Raw genomic sequence first — 27462 nt, 5'->3', positions numbered from 1 at the left:
TTTATGGCAACATATCAAAGACTGAAATAACACTATCTTAGTTTAGGTTAGCATGAGTCTAGCAGATCAGAAAGGGAGAAAAGAAAGGAGATTGCCTGAAAGAGAGAGAAACAGACAGAGAGACCAAAGACTTTTTCAAGTCATGGCTCTAGCCACCACTTGGTAGAGCTCGTTGGAGGAAAAATGAACTTCTTTATACACAAAAACAAAATTTTTTAAAGATTTTACTTATTTAAGGGAGAGAGAGTGACCATGAGCAGGACTAGGGGCAGAGAAAGAGGGAGAAGCAGACTCTCCTGCTGAGCAGGGAGCCCGACGCTGGATCTCAGGACTGTGGCATCATGCCCCGAGCGGAAGGCAAACATCTGCTTAATCCGCTGAGCCACCCAGACACCCCTACAATGATTCTAAACCTAAGTAAATTTTCCTTGAAAGTGTAAGGGAAGGACGCCTGGGTGGCTCAGTTGATTAAGCGGCTGCCTCGGCTCAGGTCACGATCCCAGCGTCCCGGAATCCAGTCCCACATTGGGCTCCTTGCTTGGCAGGGAGCCTGCTTCTCCCTCTGCCTCTGCCTGCCACTCTGTCTGTGCTCACTCTCTCTGACAAATAAATAAATAAAATCTTATTTAAAAAAAAAAAAAAAAAAGGAAAGAAAGAAAGTGTAAGGGAATCGATAAGCTACCTGCCAATTTTGAATGCCGACTAGGTGCCAGTCACTACCTAGTCACTTTATTTCATCTCACTGATTTTTCACAATACCATAAGGTAAGTATTTCCCTTCGCCCTCTTTAAGTTAAGGGGATTGAATAACATCAATGTGAAGGTGTTTGCCGGAGGCAGATGAGCCGACTGGAACTTCAACAGGGAATTTCAACCCAGTCTGTCCAGGCTTTTCCTATCATGCTGTGTGTGTTGCCTTTTAAAAACAGACAACTCTTTACATTTGACAGAAATCCTCATAAGGAATCAACGTTTCAGCACAAAGTGGGACATAAACACCCTGTACAGAGATACACAACCAGCTCAAGAAAAGAAGGGGATACAGACCAGAAAAAGTCAGAAACATTCCCTTCACCACAGAGCAAAGAATTCACCAGTTCCCTAGAGTGAGGATTAGAAAAGTTAACACCAGACCAATAATGTATTTGTATTTATATTCATACGTATTTAATTCATACATATTATTGTATTGTATTAGCTACATGTCTGCATGTTGCTATCATTCATTATTATACATTCAGTTATGTTCAACATTTCCTTTTATTGTCTTTGTATTGTCGACATAATACAAGGCCTTTAATTTAATTAAATGAGGTGAACGTAATTGACAATTAGAGTCAGGAGTTTGGAACGAAGTGGAAACAGAAGGATGTCTTAGTAAGGCTAATGCTTGGCTGTGCCAGAGGTTACATACAAATTCACTCACATGTTGAACACATTTTAAGGCAAGGCATTGGGGAAGACACAAAAATCAATAAACTATGAGTTTTGCCATCAAGCTTCTAGCAATCTAGGATGGGAGACTCAACATATTTAGTAATAAAAATAGTAAGAGACTATGTTAGGTTCCATATGTGGAGCAGAGATAAAATGAGCTAGAAAAGGGAGAATTTCCATGATAATGGCTGTGTAACAAATTATCCTGAGACGTGACATTGTTAAATACCCATTTATTATTCTGTGGGTCAGGAAATAAGACAGGGCGTAGCAGGGGACAGTTTGTCTCTACTTCATGATGTCTGGGGCTTCAGTTGGGAAGGCTCCAAGCTTAGGGGCTCAAATCAACTGAAGATTCATTTGTTTGCAAGTCTGGCTGGGAACGCTTGCCTAGACTCAGAAGGCTGGTGTGCTAGAACAGCTGGACTTCTCAGGCATCTCACTGTGTTTTTCTGGTCCCTCTACAGGCCTCTCTGTCTTGGCCTGTGTGTTGAGAGAGAGCAGCATGTGCAAGCTGTTACTTTTTAATTCTAATCTAGCCTTACTTAAAAGTCACTTCTACCACATTATTTGCTGGAATCAATTCACTAGGGCTAGCCCATATTTCAAAGGGAAAAGCATTAGACTCCACCTTTTGTGGGAGAGTCAAAGGGTTTGTGGGCATGTTCCAAAAACACCACACCAAAGGATCAGGGAACGCTTCATAAAAGCACTGCCCTTTGAACGGGCTATTGAAAGATGAATGGAATTCGAAAGAGAAAGATAAGGTAAGTGGAAGTCAACACTGGGATCTGCATCAGCAAGTTAAACCTTGCAAGAACTAATAGACTGCTAAGGCTAGTGCAACGGAAGTACAGGAAAATGAGCCTGAAAACGTAAATGGGGCTCAAGGTGTGGCAGGGGTTAAGTGCCAAGCTCAGGAGCACGGATTTGATTCAGCTGGGAATGGAAAGCTATTGTAGTTGTGGTTTTCAACCTCAGCCCCCATTAGAATCATCTGGGGAGCCTTAAAAATACCAATGCCCGGATCCCACCCCGAAGATTCTAATTTAGTTGTTTTGGAATATCCCCTATGTGCCAGCACTTTGAAAGCTTCCCAGGTGATTCTTCTGTCAGCCAAGGTTGAGAACCAGGGTCCTGAAGGAGTCTGAGGAGACAAGTGAAATGATCAAAAATCAGTTTGCATGCTCTCTCTGGGAACCAGTAAGTAGTTTACAGCAAGTCTGTGTTTGTTTGCCTGTGTTCTACAGAGCCAGACTTATGGCTGTTTGAATGGGGTGGCATGGGGTCAATAATCCTGACTCCATTAAAAGCTGGGCTACTCCTTTTTACCACTTAACATTATAGTTTTAATGTAATCTTTAAGGAAAGGAACAAAACAACCCTATTGCTCTGTTACCTGTCTCCAAAAAGCCAGGCCTCCTGAGGAGCTGCTGCTCAGGCACCGGGACACTGGCAGGTCTGATTTAGCTCTGAAAAATGTAGTTCTTAGTCAACAATTTTTATACCAACACTTGTATCTGCTCATGCCATGGAAATGCCAGGGTTGCCAAGTTTTAGGACTTCTAATCTCCTCAAGCATTTTTAAAAGGACGTCAGAATCCTCATCTTTCCCTACCTATCTCCTGGCCATCTAGCCCTGCATTCTCAGAATGAAGGTAGGTGTTTGTCCGAAGTACCCATGGCAGAGATAACTACTGTCATAAAATGAGTTTATTCCCAACAGATATGTCAATTGGAAATTTGATAGATGGAAACTATGGATATTGAATTGTCAAACCATTGGTGTCACCTTGGGTCATCTGAGTATTCAATATCTTAGAGGAACAAAGAAATCATTTCATACCTTATATATGATATATCAGTTTGTGTTGAATATACATTCAACTACATAATTATATTTATTGTTCCCTGATTCCACAAGGGGACATTATCCCCACTTCACAGGTGAGCAAATGATATTTAGAGGAATCGTGACTTGTGCAAGGTCATAGAGTTAGTAGGTAACAGCCTGAAATTAAATGCAGCTATTCTGATTCCAAATCTAATGTTTTTCGCACTATACATAATTTATGCTATGAGAGAGTTGGAGCATAATTTTTCGACAATTGTATCAATCTCAGAAATTTAGGACACTTAAACATTCTTATTTGCTTGAATATAGTTTTTATGTTATATTAAACCCTTTTTAAAGAGCTCATATACATTTTCAACATATGTACTTTGTGAAGTAATGAATATGTAAATTTACTGCATGCTTTGCAAATCCCTTTTATTTGACTTACATTCTTACATTCATCTCTTAAATATCAAAGGATGCCTCATATTTATTATATACTGAATTTTTTGTTGGGTAGGGAAAGTCCATTCATTTGGGTGGTTTTATTCTAATTTCTCTTCAGCCTCTAACTTCAGACTGATCTTTTCCAAATCTGCCACTATACCTTTGCTTACACCATCCAGTTGTTCTAACTTATACCAGGTCTCCTAAGGGTTCATTTTACAAAGCATTTTTTGAAAGCCTGTTATGTGCCAAGAACTTTGGGGAAACAATGATTAGTAAGATTGCAAGGCCCTTCCAAATGGACTCGCTTTTTCTGGGAGTTCAATGATAAGAAGTCCATGAAGCAGTTCAGATGAGGCTATAGCATTTGTATGCAAGGAAATGATAACATTTCATGTCCTGTATTTATCCCTACTATATCCACTTCTTGGCCTTTTTGCTTGTCAAGTTGTACAATTACAAGAAATAGCCTTCAATTCACTTTAAATAATTTTCTGATAAGATATTAATAGATAAAACTAACCTTCTTGTAAATCATGGTTTCCAAATGTTTTAACTTTAATTTTTATTTGTTAATGGATATTCTTACATTTTCCCATACTAAAACTACTTTGTCACTTTACCCACTGACATAGCCTTATATATCTTGTTGGGATTTAGCTCCATCTGGGTAGAATTCAATTATCTACAACATGACTTTTATCTTCAGGCTTACAAATGGCACTGTGCTCCCACTTCCTAATCATTACCATTTATAAAATATTCAATGAGACAGATCTCAACACCAGTATTATTCATGTGTCAGTTTTGCTGAGTGGGCATTGAGATTTTCTGTGAAGGGAAAAATACTCTTTGGAGTGATAGACATTGAGAAAAAAAATTTTTTTAATGTTACAGTTAAACCAGAAAGTAAAATCAAGTTTGCAGGAGTCATCTACTCACTAAAAATAACAATTACATTAAGCATTGATTTACTGATTATCAAGATGAATATAAATGAGTATCATATCTATCATACCTTTATATGCTCTACCATTGCCTTTTGCATACAGAAATGCATACCATCAAACTGGTACAGAGACTAGGTTCTTGTCTCCCAGTCTGGAGTTCTAGTCTTGATTTTGCCAATAATTACTATGAGTTCTTCTTCTCTCATGAATCTGTGACTGTCTCTTCATTGTGAAGTAAGAGGAATGTATGAAAAGTTGCTATACTTGCTGTTAGCTCTACATGGTCTGCTTTTCTGATTAAGTACTAAGTAGAATGAAGAGGAGTAAGAATCAGCAAAAGAACTGTATATTTCTTTTGGGAAGGGAAATTTTACTGTAGTCTTGGGCCGAATCAAGTCTCCCTTCCAACTTTCCCCAACATCCATCTGATTGGATGTACTGACAAGTGAAAAAAATAGTTGCAAAGGAGGTTAAATACAGCATGCTATGAACTGCTCCGTTCCGTTGGTAACTATGTAGATGTGAGAGATAGTGCCTTCCACGGGGAAATATGGAATTTTTCAGTGACTCTAAGTTCAAATTAGATTGAGAAATACATATTCTGTGAAATTGGGGAATCACCATTGATGAAGGGCTAGGACACCCTGATCCAGCTAAACTAGCCAGCTCATTCCCCAATTGTGCCTGAAACACATTGAACTCTTTGACCGCTGAAATGCCTGCTTTTTTCTGCTTGTTTAAAGTTCTGCTTCATCTTTAAGACTTTGTTTGAATTCCAGTATTTTATGTAGGAAGATATTTTTTAAGTGCTCAAACCCAGAATAACCTCTTACTCCTTTAGAATTTCTGGAGCATGATCATCTGCTCCACTTACTTTTGTACTGAACTTGTGCTGCCATTTGTTTTTATTTATCTCTTGATGAATATATCCTGTCTTTCAAACTAGATCTTATGCCTCTTGTAAAGGACTATGTCATGGCTGTCAGTGTCCACAGCATCTGGCTCAATGCCCAGCACACAATCACCACCCAGTAAAAGCTTATTAGTGGTAATGGCACATAGTTCCATGAGAATCGCTTAAATATTATTGACTGCATATTACTTGAGAGATGCATTTTCTGACTTTTATTTGGCAAGAATACCATATCTTCATTCATAAGGAAACTAGCCTTGTGGCCCTCCCTAACCACCAGCTATGCGTGGCAGAAATGGAGTCGATTGAACATTTGCTGTGGATGTGACAAGTGTTTAGTAATTGTCAAAATGGTTGCTTTAATCCTTTCAGGCTTCTATAATGCACACCACAGACTGGCTGGCTTACAAACAACAGAAGTTTATTTCTCACAGTTCTGGAGGCTGGAAGTCCAAGATCAGAATGCCGGCATGGTCAGATGAGAGCCCTCTTTTGGGTTGCAGATTTCTGAGCTTTTGCTGTACCTTCACATGGCAGAAGGGGCTAGGGATCTCTGTGGGGTCTTTTTTATAACACATTAATAGGCATTTATTGCTTAATTGCATTTATTCATTGCCTTTAACCTGATCACCTTCCAAAGACCCCAGCTTCCTAATACCATCAACACTGGGAGTTAGGATCTCAACATATGAATTGGGATGGGGGGACAAAAATACTCAGACTGTAGCAATGGCCAATACTAATGAGCTAGTAGATGTCATGGAATTTTTATGTGGTTTCAATCCTGAAGGCAGTAAATGTCATTAAAAGCCCTAACTGTATATCTTTACTATGTTAGTAAAAGGGATATATAAAATAATCTTAGCTTATGCTTATAGAATATTGTATGCCTACCTACTTATTAATATTTACAACAACCCTTTGAAATAAATAATATTATTTCCCATTTTAAAGAAACCATATTTCTCATTTTATAGATGAAGAAACAGGACACAGAAAGGTTAAGTAACTTGCTCAAGACTGCACAGCTAAGGAGGGAAAGAGGTGGGATCCGGACATGGGCAGCCTGACTCCAGAATCCAAAACTATTATGCCATGAAATAAGTTGGTTTCTTATACTCTATAACAATCGGGTAGATATAAAGCCATGAAATTTATTTTAATTAAAGAAATTTGAATAGCAGGTGGCTTTTCCCAATGGGAATAAAGACCACATGAGAACTGAAAAGCCCCAGTAAGGAAATGCATCACGCCAGCTCAAGGTCAGCCTGTCTACCCAATTCCTTTTCCGTCTTTAAGTTCTTTTCCACTAGTCTGTAAGCGGAAGTGGGAGCCCTGGCTGAGGTGAAGAGGGCCTTTCATCTTCCAAGCAGGGAGACCACTTGGGAAAGCAGGCTGATGAGAGCTGCAGGGGAGCTGAGCCATTTTAAAAACACATGAAAGCAAGAGCTTAAGAGAGAATTTTTATGAGGATGGCAAAGTCGAGGGTGTATGCTCATGTTCGCATGCAGGAAACGTGGGTTAAAACTGATCAGTGATTAAAATTCCTTAGACCTTTAAAATGCAAATGATTTGAAAAGTGTCATATTTTTGAAAAGTAAGCATTCTCATTTATGGGAAGTTACAACATGGTTCTTTATTCTAGAGAATATTTGAAGTTGCATGAAAATCGCTAGAGCTCCAGTACAAATTATTAGATAAAAATTTTGCCTGCTGAGGTTTGGGAAGGAATTCCATTGGTTTCTCATCCTGACCTTTTTATCCTTAAGAAAACAAGGGGACAATTAAACTTTGCTTTTTTAGGCTTTGTGCAGAAAATGGCACAAATGTTTCAGTGTAAATTGGGAAGACAATGTCACAGGCTCCTGTTTTTCAAAGCAGTAAATTCTAACTCCCTGTCCTGGTTTCTTGGAGATTGAAGTCAGGCATACATATTTTCAATGACACCCATTTTTTCTTTGTCCTGAACTGGCTGCTGCAGCTTCTCTCACTAACACGTGCTGCCTGCCAGGTTCTTCAATATGAACAGTGAATACTCTGGCTCTCTCACTGGGACCTTCTAATTACAAGGCTAAGTTTGAAGATTTCAACTTATTTTGGCACACGGGGTGGTGATTCAAGATTTAATTCTCTCCTCAGGCTATCTAATTAATAAAACTCTCTAATTTTTGTCAGGATACATTCAGCAGGGGTTTAAATAACTAGTTCTCAAAGAGCCCTATTTTGCTATTGTCAAAAACTGTTCTTTAAATGTACTAAAAATATCGCAGGATACAGTAAAGGGAATGCACAGCTTCCTCCCCTTGTGAAGATATGATGAGTTCCTTTTGCATTTGGCTGCTTTAAATATATGTCAAGAAGAGTAGGAGGAAGGAGGAGTGGAATTTTTGGCACCAAAAACTACAGGGCTCAAGGGACTAAAGATGTGCTTTCTTCATCTATAAGGATTGAGAAAATAAAAAGTTTAAATGCTTAAGCTTATCCTTTTTTCCCTTTTTCTTTCTCTCATTTAAGTCTGCATATTCTACCTGAACAAATGAATTTCATCACAAAATGAAATCGGTTGGATTGCATTCTTCAACCAAGAAATAAGGTAGGGGATTTTCCCTTTAATGTGTTTTAATTAAATTCTGTCATGATTAGCAGTAAAAAATAGGTTATCCAATAGATCAGTGACAAGAAACAGAAATTACATATGAAGGTCAAGGAGTATTTCCCTTATACGAAATTACAAGGAAGGTCAAGATATTTTGAAAATATCTATATAATAAACAGATTCCCAAACACCAGATACGATCTACTTACAGAATGATATACTTTGTACAGTTTCAGTGAAACAAGCGATTATATCTCTAATTCACTGGGTGAAATTTTTACTCACTTTTTTGTATTTTAAATCTTAGGGAAAGAATTTGTTGTTCAATGAATATTTATTGAGCATTTTATATGTACCAGACAGTGAAATTTGGCTCATGTATTTTTATTTTAGAAAAATAATGTATTTGTTCAGTCAGTGACTATTTACTAAGCATCTTCTATATAACAGACAATGTTCTAGGTGCTGAGAAACAGCAGAAAATGAAACAGACAAATCTGTTCATAGCGTATGCAGTGTAGTGGTGTAGACAAACAACAACAAAAAAGTAACAAATATACACTATTTTAGATAGTGAGGAATGCTAAGAAGAAAAATAAAATAGGCAAGGAGAATATGAAATGTCCTGGAAATTGTAATTTTAGAGAGGGTGGTAAGAAAAGGTCTACAGAGAAGTTGATGTTTGCATAAAATCTGTAAGGGGGATGATACCAAGGGAAAGAATGTTCCAGGCAGAAGGCCAATGCAAAGGCCTCTGAAGGTGGGACAAGCCGGGAAGATCTGAGGCCCATCAAGGAAACCAACATGGCTACCGCAGGGTGAGCAGAGTGGTGAGAGGATGAGTCAGAGCGATATGGGGGCCCAAGCATGGACGGTTTTACACATCATTATGAGGACTTTGTCTTTTGCTCAGAGTAAGATTTTTGATTAAATGAAGGTTTGAGGCAGAGGAATGACATGATCTGACAAGTTTTAACAAGATTGCTCTGGCAGCAGCTCTGAGAACAAGGTGAAGGTAGGATAAGAGAAGCGAGGAACTAGATTGCAGATTGTTACAACAATCCAAGTGAGAAATATGATGCATTGGACCAAGACAGTATCAAGAAAGGTGGTGTGATGCAGTCAGATTTTGGAGGTAACAGAATCTATGGATGACCAGAAGTGATAGTATAGGCAATTTTTTTTTTCTAGGAGTTTTGTTGTTAAACAAACGAGAACAATGAGACAGCAAAAGCAGGACAAGGATAAAGAAAGGGTTATTTTGAACTGTGAGAAGTATTACCATGTGTTTGCTCATGATAATGATCCAGTAGGGAGGGGGAAATTGATGACAAAACCGTAAGGAGACAAAAGAGAGTGGAACTAATGTCCAACTGGAGGTGTTGACCTTGGTGCATGGACAGCAGATGAGCCAGAAGTGGGTAGTTGAGTAGATACAGCAGGAGAAATGAGCAATTTCTCTTCTGGCTACATCTCTTTTTTTCAGTGAAATGGGAAGCAAGGGGATCTACTGTAAATGGGAATGGGGAGAATACTTGAAGTATTGGGAGAAAAGGAGAGGCCTGCAAGTCATCCACAAGATGGGGAAAAGAAATTGGTCAGGGGATAGAATGTCATGCATCCTTAGGAGCCCTCTGAAGTAAATTTAAGGGTGACCAATCAGCATAGATCTGTATTTTACTCATGCATGTCCAGCAGAATGTGCAGGCATGGGCCATTAGGAGAGATAGATTTAAACAGGGCTGTGGTTTAGCCAAGGGAGTAGGATAAAGCTAAAGAGGGGCAAGTGAACTGTGTCTACATCCAAGGGGCTGATTTTAATAATTGATCATGGAGTTTAGGATGTTGATTTTGATCACCAGACTGATGTCCATCTCAAAATGCTATATTTTTGTGTATTTTTCTATTGTTTGTTTGTCCCTTTTATTCATTCAGTACGTTAAAACTCCCCAACTTTGAATGGACTTGCCCGGAATGCAGTGACTTCCCTAATTTTAGAAGTATCTATGCAGGGGTGCCTGGGTCGCTCAGTCAGTTAAGCATCTGCCGTCAGCTCACGTCATGATCCTGGGATCCTGGGATTGAGCCCTGCATTGGGCTTCCTGCTCAGTGGGGAGTCCGTTTCTCCCTCAGCCCCTCCCCCACTCGGGCATGCACATGTGTGCTTTCTCAAATAAAGGAAATCTTTTTAAAAAATTTGAAAACTAAAAAAAAAAAAAAAAATAGAAGTACCCATGCAAAGATTGAGCAGATGTTTTGTGTCAGATATTTAAAAGAAATAATGCTTTAGAAAAATGTTGGACTAGAACATTTTTCAGGGTTTCCTGGGTTCAACTCTGGTATTCTATGATTATATTAGGGATCAATTGTAGACCTGTTATGTGCAGTTCCCTGTAGGATGTACTATGGGATTTACAAAGGTACATTTGGTGCACTCTCTGACCCCGGTGGTTATAATTCAGTATCTTTTATAAATAAGTTTAGAATACATACATACTGAAACTTGAGTATTTAGTATATGATGAAAATTAACACTTATTAATCTATTAGTTCTGCTCATATGCAAGGGCCATGGTGGGCTCACCCCATGTTTGCTCTGACCCCATTACATTGTCGGTAAACTGCAGGTTCCAGCAATCTTGCCTCCCAAAAACCTAGATAGGAGGGAGAAATAACGGGCTGGTTTTATTTTAGTAACATGTCTTTAAAAGGGTGAATTCAACTAATTTGCTCATGTAGGTTCATTGGTGAATGTGGAACACTTTGATGACTCCAAGGAGGAAAGAATATCTTCCTTGGATTGTCGTGTAAACATAATCATCATCTTCTTTGTGTGGAAGAAAACGTTAGCAGTATATAGGCCATTTCTGTGCCTCGCCTCTGCATTGAACTGGGACACAGCTGATGCACTCATTTCAGACAGTCCCGTTGCTGCAGATGGACTTTTCATTTATCAGTTGGCATATTCATTAACTTGACAGAAATGATTGGTTTCATTGTGCCACATTCTGGTTGTTTTATGTATAGAGTCCTGGTATTACTCTAGATACTTGGGACCGTCGGGCAGAAAACATCATCAACATAGAAGTTTATTACTCTTGACATTTGTGTCATTCAGAAGACACCATTTCAGTTGAACCCCGTAGGCGGGCACAGCTGGGAGGCTTGTAGAGAGGGCTTTCTCCACTATATCTAGGTTGTAAAATGGCAAGTGCTATAGTGACGCCCAGGAAGATTGAGAGTATCCTCCCCCCATAGACAAGAAAGATGATGAATGATGAAAGTTATGCTCAGGTTGCTGGAGTACTCTGCATAAGGAAGATCCAGTCTAAATGTATGGAAATTGTGCATAAAGGAAAGGATTCATAGTGTAAATGAATCCTTTTTGACACGTAAATGTTTGTCCCAGAAATCTTCTAAATATTCAACGACAGCTGAATTTTTAAAAATGTCCAATCTACTAAGAATAGTTTCATATTTATTGTATAACATGAGTCGCCTAAGAACATTGGTTCACACTTACTGCTTATAACTGAAATTAAAACAAAAGGTGGGGGAGATTTTGTGGGTCAAATTTGCAATGCTCAAATTGCAAAACAAAACTCTGCCAAGTTTGTTCTCTACAAAAATAGAAACAAAGTAGAATAGCAACAACAATCATGTGTCAGAGGAACAGACAAAGCCAGATGCATAGCACGGCAAGCAGGTGGGCAGGCAGGACGGTAGGTGATTGGGCCTGAGTGGATAGACGGCCGGGTAAGCCATGAACGGGGTTGGAGGGGATATGTCAGCAGGGTCCAGAGAAAGACAAGACAGATTGGCAACAGGAGTAGCATCAGAAAATATGGTTGTAGGACTTCGTTGTTAAGGCAGGAACTGTTTTGTGTTTTGTGTGGGCAAATCACCTGTTCTGTGTGGGCAGTCCTGGGTCAGAGGGTTCCAAGGACCCAGAAAAAGTCAGGAGCTCAAGTGAATTCTACCCATGATCAGAGATACTAAAATTACCCCCAGACTAGCCTTGCAAGTTCGAAGAAGAGAATCACTAACAGAATGTTCCCTTTGTCTCTGGGAGTTAATAATAACAGAAATAACTCTGCATTTTCTACTGGGGGCTTCACCCATGCAACAGATGTCACTAGATGTTGAGGCATATACGTGGCCCAAGAGGCCAAGTGGATTTCCTTGAGGTCACAAAAGACCCTGAAAAGGTTGGAAGTCAAATTCTCTTAAGATTCCTGCTTGGATATCCCTCATTTAAATACAAGTAAATAAACCAGGTGGCTGATATTTTCAAGTTTGTGAGAGAAGGACTGGTTGAATGAAAACAGTGATTAAAGTAGCAGAAGTCAGGAAGAGTGTTGGGCACTTCAGTAAGGGGTCAGGGAGAAAGCATGCAGTGCCTCTTTCCCTTCCAGAACCAACCACTGTCTTTAACATTCTGAGGATACAGGGGTGGCCCATCACAAAATACAGGCATCATAGAAATAGAACCCACAGGGCCAGATGAGACTTCGAATGATTCACAGATTAAAGACAGTCTGCATATTGATGCTCCCGAGTGATTTGGATGGCTGTTATATTCCTAAGAGATGTATCCATTCTTCTAACAAACCTAAATTCCTCAGCTCTTATGTCATAATTTGGTTTCATAATTTTAAGCTGAGGGAATCAGAAAGCTAAATCTTGAGGTGTTTGTTTGTTTGTTTTCTCCCAGTCCCAGATAGTGATATCCGCTTCCAGAGTACACTTACTCATTATTTTATCGTATATTCTTAGTACTAGATATGGCAAATCTAACAGGGCTACAGAAAGCTATAAGAGGTCAGATGAGTGGGCGCCTGGGTGGCTCAGTGGGTTAAAGCCTCTGCCTTAGGCTCAGGTCATGATCCCAGTGCCCTGGGATCGGGCCCCACATCGGGCTCTCTGCTTACTAGGGAGCCTGCTTTCCCCACTTTCTCTCTCTGCCTGCCTCTCTGCTTACTCTGCTTACTTGGCATCCGTCTGTCAAATAAATAAAATCTTAAAAAAAAAAAAAAAAGTGAAGGTGAGTGAAAGTTCACCTACCTTCTTTACACTCTCAGTGTCATCTTCTCACTGTCTCTAGGGTGCTCTAACTCCTCCATGGGTATTTTAAACTGTGAAGCCTTCTCTGGCTCCATTTCTGGCCTCTTAGTCACCCCATCCATTCCTACGGCACCCCTGTACCAGGTGACTCCTAAACATAAAGTTCTATCTCTGTGATTCTGGAAATGTGAGTCAGCAGTAGCAATGTCTTCCAGGTACTTGGAAATTCAAGTTCCTGCTCCTCCTCTCCCAGACATATAAAGTCAGAAACTCTGAGGCTGAGGTCCACTCATCATCTGTATTTGAACAAGCTCCACAGACGATTCTGGTGCTAACTAGTTTGAGGGCTCCTGCTTCAGTTTGTACTGGTTTTCTGGGCTGCACTCTGCTATCGCTGACCAACTAGAATTTCATTGATGTCTAGCGACAGACATGTCCAAAATGGAAACCATGATCTTCCTCTACTTCCCCGACTGTTCCACTTTAGATATTCCATATTTCAGTAAATATCATCAGTTTCTTAAACTAGAAATCTGAGAATCACCCTTGCCACTTGTTTCTACCTCACCTTCTGCATTCAATTAAACACAATACTGTGTTTAACTCTACTTTTAGGATGTATTTTGCAACTATTTATTTCCATCATGAATACTGTGACCCTATGTTAAGCCACCATTCTCTCTTTCCTAGACTATTAAAATTGTGTCCAACTGGTGTCTCTGTACTTTCTTCTGGTTCCCAACAATACAGTCTTCACTACTCTTTCCACATTCCTGACCATGTCAACCCTTAACTTAGATCTTTCAAGGGGCTATCCTTTACACTTAGAATTAGGACCCCATCTTCAGTAGGCTCTATAAAGCTACTGCTTCTCAAAGTGGGTGGGGGGGACTACTGTAGGATCCCTTGGGGGTAGGGCTTGGAAATTTGTGTTTATGATATTATATCAAGTATTCCAATTATAGTCAGGTCTCATAAAATTTCATATCATAAAACGTTTCAGATTATAACGTGTAACTGGTTTTTAGCAGTAAATACAGTTCTCTCCCTCTAAAAGCCTTAGACAATTTTGATCATTATTTATCTCATTTAAAGATTTTTCAATTAAATTTACTTTTTATGTTTAATTCACTAACAGTTACTTATGTTGTTTTGATCAAGAATATATTACTAAAAATTATAATTGTAACTCAACCCAAAAAAAGAAATCATAATGTTTAAAATCTCATGGTTAGAGAAAATTAAAAATTAAAATTTAAACCTATGTGCATATTTTGTTACAGATTTGCATGATATGATGATAAACAAAATATTTTTCAAGCACAAAATATATAAGATTAAATATCTAGGCAGGTATAGTATAATAGAAATATGAGTTAACCAAAGAAAAAGGGGAGATAGAAAATTTCTAGATGTTAGGGAGCACTTTAATATATTTTAAATGGATTATAGTAGTTATCAAATTATAGCATTTGATTTCTCATGAAGCATTTGGAAGAATGTTGTAATAGTTTCATTTTTAAATGTCAGTTCTAACCATGTGCCAAAAATTAAATGCTTTGTAACTATTTAATATTATGATGATTTCCCCTTGAAAATAAAATTATTTGAGGCAATAAATGATTTTTCAAAATTATTAAAAAGGGTACATGAACAGAAATAATGTAGGGTAGTGGTGTTTAGGGCAAACTTTCCCATCTTAATTAGTTTGAACTGTTGACTAAAGTAAAAGTATTTGACATATTAATTTTAATTGTGAGCAGGAGTTAAGAGAGAATACTCCTGTGAATTATTGGGCGTGGGGTTATTCCCCAGATTGGTGGGGGGGGGGGGTGCCTAATAAGAGCCACTTCCTTTATTCACTTCCCCAAAAGAAAACTCAGAAAAAGACTGTGGCCCCCAAAGCCACAGGTATAAGGACAGTTGATTATATAACGGGTCTCATAAGGGGTCTATTTAATTTCTAAGGGTTTGGAGACATAGGTAAAGACAATTCTTTCTATGTTGATTTCAAATGACTCGGATAATTAAGAATGTAGAAGTATGCTGAAAAGTAGACCAGTCAGACAGAAAATAACCAAAGACCAGAAAGCCTGAGATTTATATCACTATAGAGAACTTGATCAGAATTAGGAGGGACTGGTCTGTTTTCCTTACTTTTACAGTAAGTGTCTAGAGATAATCTCTTCTGGGTAAATGCCTTTCCCATCCTTTTTCTGCATTAAATGATATTTTGGCTTTCTATCATTATGCACTTCTTCACTAATTACACAGACCTGCCTCATGAAAACCCATTCTCCCTTAGGATATCTCCCCTTTCCCTCATTGTATAAAGGATTTTGTTATTTTGATATTTGTTTGATATAGATTGAAATTAAGTGGGTTGAAGTTGGACCTGTGTGGGGGAAGAAGGGATTCAAAGTGGTAGCTTTAAGTGGGGGAGGTATTGGTCAAAGGGTACATGTAAACTTTCAGTTATAAGATGAATAAGTTCTGGGAATCTAATGTATAGCATGGTTAATAATACTCTATTATATACTTTTAAATTCCCAAGAGAGTAGATCTTAAGTATTCTGACCACACAAAATGTAACTATGGGAGGTGATGGATATGTTAACTGTTGCTATGGTGGTAATCATTTTGTAATATATAAGTATATTGATTCAACACATTGTTTTACACCTTGAACATATACAAATGTTATACGCCAATTATATCTCAACAAAGCTGGGAAAGACAAAAACAAAGGGCTAACTTTGATGCAAAGATACCAAGTTAAACACCTCAAAGAATGCCAAATGCTATTAGGAGAAGAAAATTCACAAGGCACACATGGGGAAATTAGAGGTAAATGAAGCTTGTATGATAACAGGCAAGAGACCAAACAATATAAATAAGTAAAATGTATAGTGATGAATGCTAAGTAGGAAAAAAGAGGGAAGAAAAGATTTGCAGGGGAAGAAGGGAAGAAGCGAGCTTTGGGACTCTCTTAGGGAAGAACAGTACAAAGACCCTACAGTGGGAATGTGTGTAGTAAACATCCATAGGACAGCATAGCTGGAGTCGAGTGACCATAAGGAAAAGAATAAAAAAAAAAAATAGGAGTTGAGGCCAGAGAATTGGTAGACAGGGCCTGCAGAGCACTGTGAATGACTGTAAGGGCTTCACTTCTCATCTGAGTTTGCTAGGAAGCCGGTGTTGGCTCTAACAGAAATGTGGTGTAATACGACAAATTCCCCCAGGCTGCTAGGTTGAGATTAGTGGAACTAAGGTAAATTCCAAAGGCAACTGGGGAGGCAAAGATATTACAGGTGAGATGTGATAGTGATTTACACTAGGGGAAGGGCAAATGGAGGGGGTAGGAAGTTGTCTGAGTGTGGATAAGATTTGGAACTATAATAGATTTTACCAAGCAGAAAAAGTTTATAAACATTTTACAGGTTTACTAAAAATAGCATAGTATCAATAATATCTAAAGATCTTTCAAGATATACCAGTCTCTTATGTTCTCCCACCAATACCATAAAGACAAAAGAGAATGCAAGAGGGGTTCTTCTAGCAGAAACCAAACACCAGGAAACAGGTTGTTGGCTCTTTGTGTAGGGAATGCTGGCCTCTTGCCATTGACTGGGTCCAGAAGACAGTCAGTGTCCTTCCTGAACTTGGCCTTGTTGGAAGCAAAAAGATAGGGCTGTGACCAAACCACAAAGAAAGGACAGGTGGAAAGCTCCTGTTGGTGCCTGATGTAATTAGCTCAATAATAAAGATGCACAGTCATGTGGCAAGGGTGAAAATTTGAATTTTTAGCCATATGTGTCCCCTTTATAGTGGTATTTTCTCAGCAGCCTGGAGCACAGGATTGCCGAGGTGAGGTAAGGGGATTGGTGCAGAAAGTCAGACGTGGAGTTGAGCATTTGTTTCTGAGCTGAAACAGATTCCCCTTCTAACTGACAACACACCCAGGGCTCTCAACTTTGTTCCAGAGGGTTCTTTGTTCTCCTGTTTGAACATACATCTGCTAGCTGACAGCTTGAGAATTTGAACATTTAATTCTCTTTCCTGCCAAAACCCAGACCTTCCTGCTAGACTCAGGACTAAGCGATTGCCAAAGTAGCCAATTAGTCTTATTTCCTTTCCAAAGAGGTACCAGCTACATTTTCACATGAAAGGGAACATTCCCAATAAAAAAAAACTCACAAAAATATAATGACAGTGGGAAGGTTGGACAGAAAAGAGAAGGGCAAGAGGGTGCATAATAGAAATACAGTGTAAAAAGCTGGGTGAATATGCCAAGAACCTAATCCAGGTCCTTTGTGCTCACATTTTATCTTGGGCAGTGAAAGTTTACCAGAAAACCAGGGAAGAACCTAATAAATACCATAAGGATGATTTTTCTCTAAAAGTAAAATATTCATATATCTAATGACAGAAGTAAAATAACATTTCTTTGCATATTGCCATGACTACATTTTTCTTTTTTACTTTCACTGGCTCCCATGACACCCTAGATCAAATTGACCACAGATGTCTAACTACCTCTTCAAGATTACTCACACATTTTTCACCCTTCCCACTTATATATTCTCTTCTCTTTACCTTTTCTAATGTACTCACACATAATTGCATAGAATGATGATATTCTATTAAGATAAGTTACCTAGCCTCAACATTTACCAACATGAGGTCAAAGCCAAGGGTCACTAAACTTTCCCAGGAAACTAGTCTCTTTGAGACAGATACAAATATATGAAGATCCCTCAGACAAGTCTCCTCAGCCATGAAGGCTCTAGGATAGTGATGTGCTTGACCAATATACTGTTAGAAGGCTCCTACCTTATGTTCCTAGGCAAGATTTCTGAAGGGTTAGCTCAGACCCCAATGCCCTATATAATCTTCCTAACTAAGGATAACTGAGATGTTTAAAACTTTAAAGCATTAAGCAAGGCTACATAATTAAGAGCCTTTAGATATTTCATTATACATTTCCAATTTTTGAGATCAGCCCCGATTTGATATAGCTGTCCATGGTTCTGAAAGGGTGGTAGTTTTGAACTAATTAATTTAAGAATGTCTGCTAAAGTCTAATGGATTCCCAGTATTGTGTTGTGTAACTTATAACAGTGACTTCCCACAGCTCTTTGACTTGTCATTCTACTGTGAATGACTAAAATATAGATTGGTCTGTATAGTTTCTTGGTCATTAAGCTGATTTACTGATCAAAAATTTCCCAGTCCTTAAGATGCAATGCTATGGCTGAATCCCCTGAACTAGTGGAAATGAAGTTAAAAAAAAAAAAAAAAAAGTATGGGAAATAATGAGAGGATGTTGGAGGGTAAAGAATAAAATAATGCGGGGGAAAATTTGCCATACAATGCATTAATATGTCAATTTCAAATAATGTTTTAGAAAGAAGCAGACTGTAAAATCTAAGGAGAAAGAAATTTAAAATGAGAACAGAATCAAAAGTTTAAGGATGATATATTCACATCAATTTAATAAAAACGAATGTCTATAAAGTAGAGTGGAAAGTAAGGGTCGTCTTTTTTGCATAATTTAGATTAGAGAAGCATAATATGGTTTGCACACATGTAGAATACAGCCAGCTAGCGAGGAAATTATCTCAAAAAAAAAAAAAATGTTAGAGTCAAATGAGATTATTGAGGACAACAAACCACTTCTTTATTACAATGTCACATGTATAAAAGAAAGTGCATATAAAAAACCTAATTTCCACACCGAATTAGGAACTATCTCCATGCAACCTGGATGGGGTCAAAAGAGAGAATAAAGATAAAAATGGCTACAGGTTTTCTACAAATATGTACATTTCTAGATGAAGAGAAGATTATCCTTGCAGGACAGCTGATTATATTTTGTTACAGAGAAACTTCCAAATGATTTCACTCCTCAGTGGGGATTGCCTGTTTCCATTGTCTGTGACAGAGAGTCCCACGCCATAGGTCTTGCTATACAAAAGAATCGGTAAATTCTTGGGCATACAATTCTGATCTTGTCCTTGTCACTCCCCACAGCGCAGGAGCAGGTGAAAGATGAGGGGGAGTTTACCCAAATCAATTGATTAAAATCTTTAACAACATAACATTTAAGTATTCTAAAACCTTACCTTTTACCTCACGGAAATGAGAATCACAACAAACAGGAAAACAAACAAAAAACCCTCATAGATATTTGTTTGGTTGGACCATATCAGGTATCCCAGGGAAATCATACGCCATTAGCATCTAGTATGCAAAACCTAGACACACCCCATGCAAGAAAGTTCTCGTACTAGCTTGCAACTCTTCACGTTTTAAGTGAACATAATAATCCTGCCAGGGAAACAAGTGGGCCTACTGCCTCTGCCTGTTATCACTCCTGGTCAAGTCTAGGCAAAGAAAAGGAACCTGCCAAGACAAGGACTCTTCTCTCTTCTTGGAAGCCAAGATTTAAAGGAGATACTGCATGCCCCAAAAGAAGATGATAAAGGACTGACATATTTTCAGACTAACCTAAGTGATTCAAAGTTCTGGCTTTGTTTGAAACTGCTCATGAGAAAATGCTTTCTTGAAGAGCTACACAAAGGTACAGGCCAGACAAATGGTGTATGTGTAATGGACTGGGAATAGGCCTTGTTTATCTTGATGCGAGGATTTTTGAGGCCTTGATTGTACTTATTTGTACTTTAAGAAAGCAGACTACGAAGTTGTGGAGAAATTCCATTTTAGAAAAAAGAAACCACTGTAAAATCACCGGTTAAATCCATTTTAACAGTCCTCTCAATCAGAATAGACTCATGAATAGATTACTAAGACTAAATTACTATGCTTCCAGATTTACCTTGTTCTTTCTAATCTTCTTAAAGTTCAAAGGGGGATGAGAAAATCATCTGTTTTTTCATCTGACTCAGATTAATCCTTCCTTAGGAGAATGATGCAGTGGAGTTGTTGGATCTCTATCCAAGGCTTAGTCCAAATCCATCAAGGTGTGCCTCTCATCAGTGTTCCCCTCAGATGGGCCATCTGGGACCAGACTCCTCTGTCTTAACCAGGGATGCTGTTTTGGAATAAGCAAGACCCTTCTAGATAGTATAGATGGCCACCAATAGGTAGAAAGTTAATCCTGGAATTGAAAAGCCCATATGGCCCCCTCAGTGTCAGGTTTGCATAAAGACAATTCCACTCCTAATTACTTTTCAGTTCATGTAGCCAAGGTAGAATTTAAGTGGGGAAAAAAATTGTTCTTCTAAATGTTACTCTTGCAAATTGGCTTGTGGAAGTAAGACTTACCACTTCTCTGAAAATAGCACCCTCAATGCAGCTGTTACCCTACTGCTAACTGTTCAGTGTCAGTAAAACTCTGCACATGGAGACTACACTTATCCAAAGTTGCCTCCTTTTTGTAATCTGTAGCTTTCCTTTATTCATGTCAAATATATTTTCCACATGTTTATATTGGGATATATTCTGTAAATGTGAACTTAGCTGAGAAGCTGATAATGTCAGAACAATTACTAACACATGTCTCTAGAAAAATTGTTCCTATGTACCTGGAATAAAAGGAAAACTCCCAGTACTTTCCAGTTATTTTGTATTCTATACCACATACTTCACAGTAGGTGTGGAATGTATCTACAGCCAGAATCTAAGATAAATCTGGCTCAGCATCCTAGCCCTGGTTATTACCTGTTTGCTTTCAGATCCATCCATGACCTCAAGCTCTGCAGTGTATTGCAGAGTGAAAAGTCCTGTAAAGTATGCATCCCAAGATCTCTTTCCAACTATCCCCTTCAGCCAATGAGAGGGACAGGTGTGAGATTGGAGAGGAAGTGGAAAGAAAGAGCCAGGGTTTTCTCCTTCTCCTCTTAGCTTTAAAAAGCATCTCCAGGGGCGATTGCGGGGCTCAGTGGGTTAAACCCTCTGCCTTCGGCTCAGGTCATGATCTCAGGGTCCTGGGATTGAGCCCCACATCGGGCTCTCTGCTCTGCAGGGAGCCTGCTTCCTCCTCTCTCTCTGCCTGCCTCTCTGCCTACTTGTGATCTCTGTCTGTCAAATAAATAAAATCTTAAAAAAAAAAATTTAAATAAATAAAATCATCTCCAATAGTGGCTACGTCTCTGTGGCCCCAGCTCTAGCCAGTCAGTTACTGCCTCCGAGACCCCAGCTCTCAAAGGCAGTTCAGGCAGTAGAACTGTGTGTCAATAGAAATATTTCCTACTTTTGTCCTCCATTTCCATATGTGGTGTGTAGCTTCTTTTTATCCCATCCCTGGGGTGTCTGCCTGGCCCATTTTCCCTTTCAGCTCTTGCAACACTTTTATTTGTTTGTTTGTTTGTTTTTAAAGATTTTATTTATTTTGAGAGAGAGAGAGAGAATGCATACACACACATGAGGTGGAGGGGAGCAAAAAGGGAAGCAGAGGGAGAGAAGCAGAGTCCCTGCTGAGTACAGAGCCCCACGCAGCTCAATCTGGACCCTGAGATCATGACCTGAGCCTAAATTAAGAGTCAACACTTAGGATTCCTGGGTGGCTCAGTGGGCTAAGTCTTTGCCTCTGGATCTGGCTCAGGTCATGGTCTCAGGGTCCTGGGATAGAGCCCTGCAACAGGCTCTCTGCCCGGCAGGGAGCCTCCTTCCCCTCTCTCTCTCTCTGCCTGCTGCTGCCTGCTTGTGATCTCTCTCTCTCTCTCTCTCTCTCTGTCAAATAAATAAATAAAATCTTTTTAAAAAATAAGTGAAAAAAAAGAGTCTACACTTAGGCAAATGAGCACCCCAAGTGCCCCCCCAATACTTTTAAACTGGTGTGCACATTAAATTCTTTTTGCTATATTACCAGGCATAGGTCTTTCTGAGTAGACTCTGTTACCATGAACTGCAATTCAGAGAGTTCATTTCTTCCTGAAAAGTCAAAAACTATGGCCTCTGGCTTTAACGTCTAGAATTTTATATATGAAATTTTTACTAAAAGCACATTGCTTTCAAAAGTATTAACATGTGCAATGCTTTTTGCTTATCCTCTAATAAAAGGAAGGCATTTTATGGCCATTCTAAATAACCCAGAAAAATCTACTTTCTAACTTGAATGAAATCTATTAGTTGAAAGGTTCATAAAGGTACTAAAGGTTCTTAACCCAAGCTTCACATTAGCATTACCCAAGAGCATTAAGAAAATCCCAGTGTCATTGACTTGGCCAAGGTCAATAGTTGTCAACTCTGACTGCATAATAGAATCATCTGGAGAGTCTTAAAAATGCCATTGCTCAGGGTTCATTTGGGACCAATTAAAATAGAATCTCTTGGACCCAACCATTATATATTTTTTTAAAAGCTTCCATTAGACAGTCAATTATGAAAACCACTGGGCTAGGATCTCATTTCTTCTCACTTGGACCCTTGTAATAACTTCTTAATTGGTCTTCTAGTCATGGGTCACAATTCATTCTCTATTGCTGCCAAAGAGCTCCTACCAAAATTCAAATTTCATTGCACTGCATATTACATGGTAGTTAGAAATTCTCGAGCAGCTCCTCATTGCTTACGGAGAAATAATCTCCAAATATCTATGTGTGGTAGATGGAAAAGAAATTCATGCTTGGAGACAAATAAAATCTGAGTTCAAATTCTACCTTATCCAAGCTGCATGATCTAGGCAAATCATTCATCTACCTGAGTTGTGATTTCTTCAACTGTGAACTTCCTCATGAAATAATGTACATAAAGTACTTGAGACACTGCCAGGCATACAGTGCTGAGTAAGTAAAAAGTGAGTGTAATAATAGTAGTTGATAAGCCACTAGTTGCTACCTAGTTCTGCAATCTCATTCTTCCCTCTCCTTCCATTCCCAACTAAACCCTAAGCCAACAGACTCCCAACATCAAGTGATTTCATGACTGTTCTTGCACCAGTGTGGTTCCCACAGTTTACAGTGTCATTCTCCCATCTCCCTACCAATCCTACTCACTACCAGATCCAGTTCAAAGCGTTGATGTGATGGCTTCCCTGACCACCCCCACCTTTGCGAACAGTTTTCTTTTGTGCAATTCCTACATATTATATTGGCATTATTTATTTATTTCTCTATTACTAGATTATGAACTTCTTTGGTACAGAGGCTGCCTTATGCCTTTGTATCTTCAGTAACAAATATATTCCTGGCTCTTGGTAATAACATAATAATGTTTGTTGCATGATGGCTTACCTGCAAAATAGCAATAAATTAAAGATATTTGAGAATAAGTTGAAGGCCTGACAAGATTGTAGTTAGTAACCTTTGAGGACAATGCAGTACTGTGCATATTTTTCCACAGAGAGATTCTGGTGTCCTTTGAGAGAGAAAAAGGGGCTAGGAAGGCCACAGTTCCTATCTATGTAGTATAAGTTGTGTTTTTATTTTAGGGGACAAGATTCTTGAGTCAGCATGATTTCATCTTAACTCTACTATTTGCTAGTTCTATGATGGTGGATAAATATATTTAACCCTCTGAAATTAGATTTCCTCTTCTATAAGATGTGAAAATAATACTTTATGGTGCTGCAATAAAGAAAGAATGACACAATATATAGAAAGTATTTGGTATAGTGAGTCCTCATTAAATGGAAGTTGTCTTTATAATTATCACTATTATAAAGAAAGAGTATTTCATCAACTTTTATTCCTTTTTTGTTGTACATACTAAAACTGATTTTCTTGACTAGGTGATTTAATAAAAATATTCAAATCTGCTAATATGAATACACAAAACCCACATATGGGTAGTCGATGTGGGAAGCTACTAAGTGTTCAAAACTTCTTAATTTAGAAGTCCTAGCTAAAATGACCTAAGTTTGTGCAAATACAGCTAAAAGCATCACTTGTGGGTAGTTAGGACTCCTCTACCCCAACCGATGCTTGGTTCTGTTCTCTGCCTCTAAGGAGAAATCTTGTCCCATCTCGGTGGTTACCATGGTAATTGAGTATTTTTTCTCAAGAGATAAGGAAGTGGTCCTCTTCAATTGCTACTACTAATATTCCTGAATTATCTTGATAAGAAAAAAAAAGTAGACTATTGCAAGCTACAGAGATAGATATTTAACATTTTGTGTAATTTAATTTTGTTATGTTTTTTACTCATTTGTTCTAAACTTCATAGACACTAATGAATTTATGGCTGATTTTAGATTAGGAGGTAACTAAGGTCCTGGAATTTAGATCACAAATTTAAAACAAAGTACATAATCTGCAGTTAAGACTTGCTTATATGTTGCTTCATATTTCCCAAACCCGACTAATGATCAGAATCAGAGAACTTAAAACACACATAGAAACTGCAAGCCTAAATTCATTATATCAGAATCTCTGGGGTTATAATTTCCAAGTCTATATATGCTGATGATCACCAGGTTTAGGAAGTTTTGCCCTAAAGCATTTAGTATCTATTTTGCATATAGTAGATGCACAGTACAGATTTACTGAGCTGAACTCATGTGCAGTGGAATGAGATGCATCACTCAGGGCATAGCTAATCTACTGTTATTGGTTATCAAGCCCATTTATGGTATCATGTTGTTAATTATTTGTGCCAGTTGAAAAATCTCTGCATGGTTTATAGATGTGGAAGTTTCTCTTTGGATTTAGCAAGCATTTACTAAATACTTTGTGCAATGCGCCATGCTGGGAATGTGAAATAGGGTTGGAAATTAAAAGGTGAGAGGTGCTTACTCCTAGAGGCTCACTACTGCCTAGCAGGGAAGAAAGACACAAACCCAAATAATACAAGTCAGTACAATAGAAGTTCAGGAAAGAGTAATTTTAAACCTGTCACTCTAAGTTCCAGATCACATTACTGGGTCATGGGTCTGGATGGGGTCATTTCTAAATCTCCTCCCAGCCCTGGGGCTCACAGAATGTCCTCCTACAGGTAATATAGTAAGCACAAGAAAAGACATGCTTTTCACAAAGCAGATAATGGCTGCTTGCTTCTCCATAGTGACACAGCATTTTGAACATCTCTGTTTGCATTTATCACATATTTTTGTGGTATTTATTTAAGTGATCTCTCCAAGCCATCAGTTTTTCCTATCTCTAAAATGAAAGGGCTGAATCCTAATTTTGTTTTCAGGCTAGTCCTCTAATGCCATGAGTTTTAATCATAAAGGAAATCAAATTGGATCACCAAAGTCCCAAAATAAATTTTCCTAAATAATGTAAGGGGTGGGGTGCAGAGAGTAGAAGATTAGGAGGGAAGTTAGGAGGCTCTCTAGGTTCATTTTACAGATGAGTCTTTTAGGCCTAAAAATAATACAGAGAATGATCCAAGTCATGCATCTCGTTTACTGTCAGAGCCAGGACTGAAAGAAAAAACATATCTTTTAGTTCTCATTTTAGTGTCCTTTTAACTATGGTGTGTGTGTGTGTGTGTGTGTGTGTACACACACATTCACTCACACTTCATGTATCTGTTAAACCACTAAGAAATGCAGAAAATAATTCACTATCTATACAATAACTTACTGAGAAGTTAATTTTTAGTCTGTTTATGGGTCATTTGTATTAGAATTCATAAATTCAAATTCTGCGGGGACCTTGTAGGTGACAATAATGAGTGCTTTGGGCTGGCTTCAGTGGAATAGAAAATTCCACTATGACACTATGACATACTGTGTGTGAGCACTATGACATACCAAAAGAATGTATTCTTCTGGGGCACCTGGGTGGCTCAGTGGGTTAAGCCTCTGCTTTCAGTTCACGTCATGATCTCAGGGTCCTGAGACCGAGCCCCACATCGGGTTCTCTGCTTGGCAGGGAGCCTGCTTCCCTTTCTCTCTCTTCCTGCCTCTCTGCCTACTTGTGATCTCTCTCTCTCTCTCCCCGTCAAATAAATAAATAAACTATTAAAAAAAATAATATATTCCTCCTAAGGTTTCATGCAGATTTTTCCATGTGGGACTATAGCCCCAAGATTGGCCAATATTTAAGAGAAGCCACAAATACGGATTTTTGTGTGTACTCTCCCAATTATAAAATGCTTCTCTAAAAGATTTCTAACAGTGTACAGACTGAACAAAATACATCTGTAGGTTGAATTCAGCCCCTTGGCTATCACCAAGGCTTCCTGTCTATTCAAGTATAAACATATTCATTGTAATTTTGAGGTGAGGAAATGAATTGATAGATCTCGTCAAATATGCAGGGCTCTGACTACAAAAGTCACCCCTGCTTTGGTCACCACGTATTTTGTCAATTTAGGAGGCGTTTCACAAATCAAACTTGCTGAAATCCCGAGGCTCGTGCTAGGAATAACTTTCCCTAAGTCTTTTGCTACAGTTGAACAAGAGCCAGTTGTTTGGTTATATTTAAATTTGTAAATGCATGAGATCATTAAAGGTTACCTACAAATCTCTTGGTGCAGTAACTACATGTGACACAGTACATATACCATGAACCAGGCAGGCCCAAAGACCCAGAGATTCACCCTGAGGGCCTTATTTCTGGTTTCCTCCCCACTCCTGCCCACACATTCTATTTCTAAGCTGGCTCTGTGGAGATTTTTCCCCCATGAAATAACCCAGGCAAAGATTATGTCCTGCGAGGGAGAGCTACATTTTGAAAAAGAAGGGGAAAAGCCAGATAATGTATTTTGCACCTAACATCTAAGATCAAGATGTTTAAAATTATATTTGAGCACCGACTATTTGGCTGCCAAATTCCTGGTATCTTTCCTGTTTCTATTTTATCTGCCTCCTTCTTTATCCTGTTTCAAATTTATCCTCTAGTTCAAAAGAGTGGTCTAAGGATAAAAGGTGCTTAGGAAAGAAACTTTGTAATCCTCAGCTCTACTTTAGAAGGGCTTGAACACATATTTTTGGCAGAAAAAAAGAGGCATATTTTCACAGCAGGAGTGAAGAGATTTCCCCAGCAGAGTACTACACAAAGATGTCCCGAAGTCTCTGGAGCCATGGCTGAGAGATGATGACATTGCTGGCCTTTTGCCTCTGACTCCGTGAGGAAGCAGAGAGTGAGCAGGGCTGTGAACCAAGCCTGAATGCTCTTCATGCCATGCCTGGGCAAGCGGAAGCCGTTGGCCTGGAGCTGATTTCACTGTGTGTCACTACTGCCTTGGAAATCACAGCTGCAGCAAGACAGGACACCACCAGAGAACTCTCCCCAGGCGGGCAGGCTAATAAACACATTTCAGTGTGACATCTCTCCATGATTCCTGAAGCCTTTGCCCATATGGGCAG

At 38.8% G+C, this 27462-nt stretch overlaps 1 pseudogene; it reads right to left on the bottom strand.

Annotated features, from left to right (window-relative positions):
* Window positions 1–27462, bottom strand: part of LOC131830205 (ubiquitin-like FUBI-ribosomal protein eS30 fusion protein) — a 47449-nt pseudogene that overhangs the window by 14863 nt on the left and 5124 nt on the right.

The sequence above is a fragment of the Mustela lutreola genome, chromosome 4 (assembly GCF_030435805.1).
Source record: "Mustela lutreola isolate mMusLut2 chromosome 4, mMusLut2.pri, whole genome shotgun sequence".
In the NCBI taxonomy this organism is placed as follows: domain Eukaryota; kingdom Metazoa; phylum Chordata; class Mammalia; order Carnivora; family Mustelidae; genus Mustela; species Mustela lutreola.
The sequence above is the reverse complement of the archived record's forward strand: the minus strand, read 5'-3'. Positions and strand labels throughout refer to the sequence as shown.